Genomic DNA, 7917 nt, shown 5'->3' on the forward strand with positions numbered 1-7917 from the left:
GAACCTAATCGTCTGTCAAGTAAAAGGTTAGATGCATGTATCAATAAAATATCATTAACAGTATTATACACGCTATTTTAAGGATGGTTAATGTAGTACTGTAGTGCATACCCAGGGGAAAAAATACTATAGTTTACTACAGCATTTACTACAGTATACTATATATTACTAGTATACTATAATATACTACAATATAGTGTGGGATTTACTATAGTAATTTTCCAGACATTGTAGTGTACTATGGTAAATACTATAGTAAGTTACTACACAGTGTAGTATACTATAGATTACTATACTATACTACAATATAGTTTGGGATTTACTATAGTAATTTTCCAGACATTGTAGTGTACTATGGTAAATACTATAGTAAGTTACTACACGGTGTAGTATACTATAGATTACTATACTTTACTACAATATAGTGTGGGATATACTATAGTAATTTTCCAGACATTGTAGTGTACTATGGTAAATACTATAGTAAGTTACTACACAGTGTAGTATACTATAGATTACTATACTATACTACAATATAGTGTGGGATTTACTATAGTAATTTTCCAGACATTGTAGTGTCCTATGGTAAATACTACAGTAAGTTACTACACAGTGTAGTATACTATAGATTACTATACTATACTACAATATAGTGTGGGATTTACTATAGTAATTTTCCAGACATTGTAGTGTACTATGGTATATACACTATAGTAAGTCACTACAAAGTGTAGTACAGTATAGATTACTATAGTTAACTTTATTATACTATTTTTAATATATATTTTGATTATTCTGTAATTTGTCCTCAAATGAATATGTAAAACATAAGCCAAATATTTGTATTATGTGGAGATTTTATTGTAGAAACATAAACCACACATAAATATAAAACATAATGCACAACATGCATAGGCTACAACAACCAGAATATAATAACAATGAAAGAGTACAATTGAAGCCTTACTATCTTCAAACATTTTCTAATGCAGGCATCTTGATAAGAATAATTGACTCATCGTGTACGTAGCAAAAGCATTTGCACAAAATATCATTAGGTTTGCAAAGAAGTATTTCATGGGTCTTTCTGAACTTCACAATTTGCTTAGCAGTATTCACCTTAGCAAAATCATCATAGATTCTTAATTGTCTGGAATCCTTTTAGAATCTTAAAATTTGTAGGTACACCTCTTCACACTCACATGCTGATAAGCAACCACAATTGAGCTTACAAAGTAGTATGGATTTAATGCTACCATGCTCTCCGTTTTTTAGAGCCACACAAGAATTATTGCGTTTAAAATTTGCTGCATACATTTCCGTGGTGTATAAAGTGTGGTGGATGAAACATCTCTTGAATTCTTTGACACTGGCCTCTATATAATTTCCAAAGAGAATGGACTCCCCCACTGTAATTACTCTTGTTGTGTAATTCCCGACAACCCGAGCACCACTACCTACTTTGTTTGATTTTAACACTGTATTGTCTTTGTTAACAAGTTTGTTGAAAAGATCACAGACATCATCACTGGCATTGTTGAATAATTCAGTGTGGTGCATTAGTGTTTTTGTGTTAAAAAATCTCTTACAAATGTGTTCAGGGACTGCCTGTGTACCATTGAACATTTCAAGAAGAGTGCCAATTGTGTCTTCATAAACAAATGAAGAGTTGGCCCACAGCGGACCCCACATGTCAACTGCGTTGCTAAGATGGGTTAAGCAGTGAACATTCTAAGATACATAACATTTTCCATAAAGCTCTTGTACCTCGACAACAAAACGCGTAAGACAAGAGGAAGCATGCAAAAGATCAGCTTTTTGGATATTATCCTGGAGGAGTGTGTAGATGGAGAAGACAAGTAATTGCCAGTGATTATAATAAACCGGGGGTAAAACTGTTTTCAAAAGAATGGGGGAATAAAAGAAAAGAAATGCCCTCCATTCAGATGCCTTCCAATAGTGTCTCTCGGACAATGACCTTGGACATCTTTTGACTTCATTTGGTGGTTGTATGGTGAGGAGAGAACTGTCAATCTGTTGGATTATTTTCGGTTGTAAATAGAATGGCAAAGCAGAGTTTTTTGAATCACACCAAATACTGACAAATTGTTTTGTTACACCAAGGCAAACACTATGAATATATTCTGGGACAAAATGTTTGATAATGTCGAAATTAGGAAGTAGCAGCAGTTGACTAGGTCCCTTAACCCCATTAACATCTGTGTCTGATTGTATTGCAGCAGATGCCTGATGGGTAGTCTGATCATGTGTTCTTAGTTGAGGATACTCAGTAGAGTGGGGATATACACGTGTAAACTCTTTTCCCTTTGGTTCTATGTTTATATAAAATATGTGCATAACTTCATACATATGGTAATATTTCAAATATCACGGTAAACGTTTTCGTTTCAAAAACGTTGTTAATTGTTAAGCTCGCAACGGTAGGCACGATAAGGCCCCCTAGCTCGCGGTCTATAATGTGAGGCGCGGGAAGTGTGGGGTGCGCGGCCTGGATTTATAGAGAGAAACTTTATTTTGCCCAAAATAATACTAGCATTTTAAACACACATTATGAAAACGTAATAATTTTGACGTTTTCAGACAACAGAGAGGAGTTGGTTTGCATAGGAGGCATTATCTTGATGGTGGACAAAATGTCGAGCCCGGAGGAGAAAGGGAAGGGGAAAAAGAAGAAACTGAAGAATGGTCGATATTCTGACGACGACGACGACGACGACGACGACGACGACGATGTAGTATCGCTGGTAGGTAACTAAAGTTTTATTACAGAAAGGTCATCTATAAGCCTTGTGGATGAGTTAAATTAAAATAGTTGAAAAACTAAACTTCATCATGATTTAAAGGATCCTCAGTTAAGTCAATGTAAGAAGAAGAAGAAGAGAAAAAACACAGGTCTTAATGTCTTAATGGAACTGGAAAAGCAAGGTATTGGTGCAGTGATGTACAAATATTCACCGTATGGAAGTGCTTCTTAACATCAGTGAATTATTGTAATGTGATGTAGCCTAATGTTGTCTGTCATATTGTACACCATAGGGTCGCCAACTGGCCTGCTTTGCCTGGCCTGTCAGATCATTTTGACTTTTTGCTTTCTGTCAACTTATTAAGCATATTAACAAGATTAGATTTGAGTATTCATCTCCTGTTCCGCCTGCATTGTCTACTCGCTCAGGCTCATCCCCCCTGCTGACCTCTGTTGTACAGTCTTGATGTAACCCTTAACTCTATGTACATCTTCTGTTTGTCATAGGATCATGTCAGCTGAACTCAATTAATGAAACCAGGAATGAAGTAAGATCCACTAATGCAATAAACTGTCTGCACTTAATGTTCTACCTACAATTAAAGTTTTTATTTCCTAACTCTATTGTGTAGGGATAGATACAGCAATATATTCCTGTAATCTATCAGCTGTGAGCTTTGTACCCTCTAACGGCCTTCTGTAGGTATTTGCCCAGGTGTAAGTGAGTCAGTTTTGTTTTTTTAATGGAATTTTTATTTTCAGTGCCATCACCCATCTTGTGAGTTGTTGAGGGAGAACAACCACAGGCTGCAGGTGGGGGAAATGATTCTCTCAAGGCAAAAATAGCAACATTGAAATGTAATGCTATTGTTGAAAACTTTTTTTTTTTTTACACAAGGGTTTTTCTGTTTTACATGTTAGCTAAAAGGCTATTATGAATCCTTTGCTCAGTGCTGCCAGACGTTTTGCAGAAGATGGAGGAGTTTCTCCGCTCAGCACCAAGACCAACGACAACACCAATACCAACATCAACACCAAGACCAAGACCAAGACCAGAACCAACACTATCACCAGCACCAACAGCAGTTCCAGCACCAGCAACAGAAGACCCATCACCAGCTCCAGGTCCATCATCAGCATCAGCAACAGAGGCCCTTGGCAACTCTGTAAGAATCTGTTTGACTTTATTTGTATAGGTTAAGTTACTTAGTTTCAGTTGCACTGTTTTTCTAAATGCATCAGCCGTACACTCGGTTAATCTAAATGCATATATATATCATTGAGGTAAGACGCTAGTCTGCTGTATGTTGAAGTAGATTTGTGGTAATGTTATCTACTTGCATTAAAGGTCATTCCAAAAGGACTTGTGGAGCGCTGCTTCTTCCAAAGCCCCCAGAAGTTTATAAATGATCTCCTGCATGGGATGTATACCAGGGAATATATGGCAGGCCATTCAGTGACTGGCCAGTCATCCAGCAGCTGCACAGAAGGAAAACCTGGCCTAGCCAAACAAGACCTTGTTGAAATAACAAGTAGGTATATAGAAATGAGAAAAGATGTTGGTTGAGTGATACCCTCATTCTCATGCTCATCTTTCGTGTATGCGTTTGTGTGTGTGTGTGTATTCCCAAAGATGCTGCAAAGTTGAAGTTCACCTACGTAACTGATACGAACATAAAAGCATTTATATGACAAAAGCTGAACAATGCTGCCAAATTTCAGAAACAATAAATTATCAACTGTTTAAAGAAAGTTAAACTTTTGTTCTATTTTTTTTATATTTTAGCAGTCTGTAGAAAACACTGTGTTAATGGTGGTTGTAAGCCTAATTTATGTGCAGTGAATTATTGTTACAGCACTATGGTTAAAAATGGCAACAACAAAAAGTTATACAGTTGAAAATATCCATTAGGTAAAGTACAATGACATAGTTAAAAGAACAACAAAATACTGCATACTGCAGTTATTGTAATGCAGTATATATAGTACTATGGTATCGTAATTGTAGTATTCTATAGCAAAATAAAGTATAATAAAAGTTCTGTAATTGACTTCAGTAGATTGTAGTTTATGTAGTAAACTGTAGTAGTATATAGTGTAGTATACTGTAGTAATAAAACTGCAGTTTTCTGTAGTATACTATAGTTTACTGTAGTAGTATATATGTGGTATACTGTAGTGATAAAACTGCAGTTTTCTGTAGTATACTATAGTTTACTGTAGTAGTATATATGTGGTATACTGTAGTAATAAAACTGCAGTTTTCTGTAGTATACTATAGTTTACTGTAGTAAAACTACTATAGTAAGGTTCAAAAACACTACAATATTTACTATCGTAAACTATAGAATTTTTTCATGTGGGTAATGATGGTGCCAGCATGGTTGGGAGGGAGAGTGAGGTCCTCCATCGTTATCGCTGAATTTGTATCCATTTATTAATTTACCTAATATGTATCTCTCCTCTATGTCCCACAATAGTCTATCTTTCCTTTAAAATAGGTTTAGTATTTTAAGATATGACTCCAACTAATGTTATTTGGACTCATATGTCGGCTATTATGGCATGATCCAAAGCAAAGTGATATTATGCTGCATACCTTGTCCATAGCTCTTTGTTAACTTGGTGAGGAGCGGGGAAACAAGGAGCGGATTTCTAGACCTTTCAATTAGTTTAGTGGGAAAACAAGTGGAACGGGATTCAGAGATCTCCAAAATCAAGTTAGCTCAGTTAAAGTTGGAAGAAACATAAGAATAGGTTTCGGAGTAGGCCATCACAACATTATGATTGCAGCATTGGTATGGAGTCAGAACAGTGCCATTAGTTACTGACTTGTGTCCACCATGGCATGGACTTATGTGCCCACACATCAAAGTCCAGTCCATACATTGCGACAAGCGACGGTATCTGCGACAGTAAATAAACAGTTCCACTGGTCTCGGGAGACTAATTCAGAGTCGGTATTGATGCTCAAAGAAAAACTGGAATAGTCCCCATCTACTCCTACTGAGCCATGAGTAGGCCTTAATAAATTCAATTTTAGCGCAAATTCTCAGAGTTATTCTAAGTGGCTTGAAAACGAGGGGCCCTGTTCTACCTTAATAGGTCAATGTGTTCTACAATCCTATTTATTTAAATCTACTATTGATTTCTTCTGACTGCTCCCCCCGCCCCCTTATAGATTAAATATGCATAATATTTGTATACTAATTATGCATTTTTTAAGTCAATGATTTGATATACACAATGGACTCAACAATTCATAAATAATCAGTGAATATTATGACCATGATTTGTTTAATAAAAGTATTGGCGCTAGACCTATGAAACGATCTAACATATGGTTCTTATTTCATTCGATTTTCTGAATGGTTTAGCATTATACTATTGTTGTTTGTGGTGTAATGAAACAGAATATTGAATTGGCAGTTGGCAGGGAATTGGTCACTCAATGTTATATTACGGGTATAGAAAAAACATGACATCACCGGTATAATCGAAGCAGGGGCGATGGTGGGTGCTTTGCCGGTTGCTCTCTGGGATAATCCCAGGGCGGCAGTTCCCCACCCCCTGATCTCTCGCTGCGACACAACACAGCCTCAATTAGAGAAAACACAATAATTGGGGGCATCTGTTATCTCTGCATATCATTACACTCCTAGGACCCCTCCTAAGGATGCCCTAATCAATGATTGCAAATGACGAGTTCATAAATAAATTAATGCCATCGATAAGTGTGTAACATGCGTCAATGAGCCGTGTTAAAAAGGAATTAAAACAATGTGGTTAGCATTGGAGCTATACTTTGCATATTTATGCGATGGGTATAGGGAAAGGTCAATTAAGATCCACAATCCTTATCGTTCAATCGAGCTCCAAATTAAGCTCATTTTTTTGGGATGAATGATAAAAATTAGATGATAACGAAAAAATTATCTATACTACACGATAAACTGTTCCACCTCATGTGAAGCCAGCAGGTGTCAGTGTTGCCTGGGGAATAAATACAACGAACGCTAACTTTATATAGGGTTACCGGTGTGTGCGTGTGTGTGTGTGCGTGTGTGCGTGTGAGACACACACACACACACACACACACACACACACACACACACACACACACACACACACACACACACACACACACACACACACACACACACACACACACACACACACACACACACACACACACAACGGATGCACAAGTCACATACGTTTGAAATTGATAGTTGAAAGGGGTGTGTGTTTCTCTGATTGTGTGGGTTCTTGCTAGGGATTTAATGTGTGTATTTTGTTGAGCATGGTATTGTTGTGAGAATACTGCTTTGTTTACAATGATGTATCTTAGCTAATTTCAGTAATGTGCTCTGGCGTCCATTGGCTGACAGTTTAATAGCTATTATTTGTGTCACATTTCTCTTGGAGGAATGGCCATAAAATGCTGTGTGAAGGAAATGGGGCTATGAGTGACACCTTGCCTTGCAAAATGATATCTGTTGTTTTAATTAGGTAAAAGCTATTGGGACATTCATTGGATTTCAAGTTACTTATTAATGGTACAGTGGAAAATATATATGCAATTTTATGATTTTTAGATAAATAATTCACAAACCCTTTGCCAGTCGTTACAATTTATTCTCCCACTGCAGCAGTAAATTTAGTTAAAATGGAAACAAATAACACTGCTGGATTTTTGTACAACAAAATGGCTACATCTGGAATGTTGTCTTCTCTGTTTTTCTCTTTTTAATTTCATATTATTTTCTGGAAGCAGTAGTCACTGTTTTTACAACAGTAACTGTAAAATGTTTCAGTTCCAATGTTAACACTTTGTGAAACCTATAGGCTTAGAAACGCAGTCCGTGGTTTTTTAATCGACAGTGGGGATTTTTCCCATGTCAAAACGTCAGACCCAGCCCCCCAGTGTGGAGGACAGATTCCCCGATAGGCTGTTGCATGTGTTTTACACCGGCGACCACCCAGCCTCAGACGTTGCATCTGTCTCCGGCACACCGTTCCTCCTAACCGGCCTGTCACTAAGTCAGCCAAGGTTGCACCCAGATGTGGCAGGGTCGCTCGCTCTGATGAACCCTCAGAATGGGCAGCCGAGTTGAGTGGATAAGCAGCCCTTTCTACCTTTCAGCGTCTCT

Source organism: Gadus morhua, chromosome 14, assembly GCF_902167405.1.
Source record: "Gadus morhua chromosome 14, gadMor3.0, whole genome shotgun sequence".
Taxonomy (NCBI): domain Eukaryota; kingdom Metazoa; phylum Chordata; class Actinopteri; order Gadiformes; family Gadidae; genus Gadus; species Gadus morhua.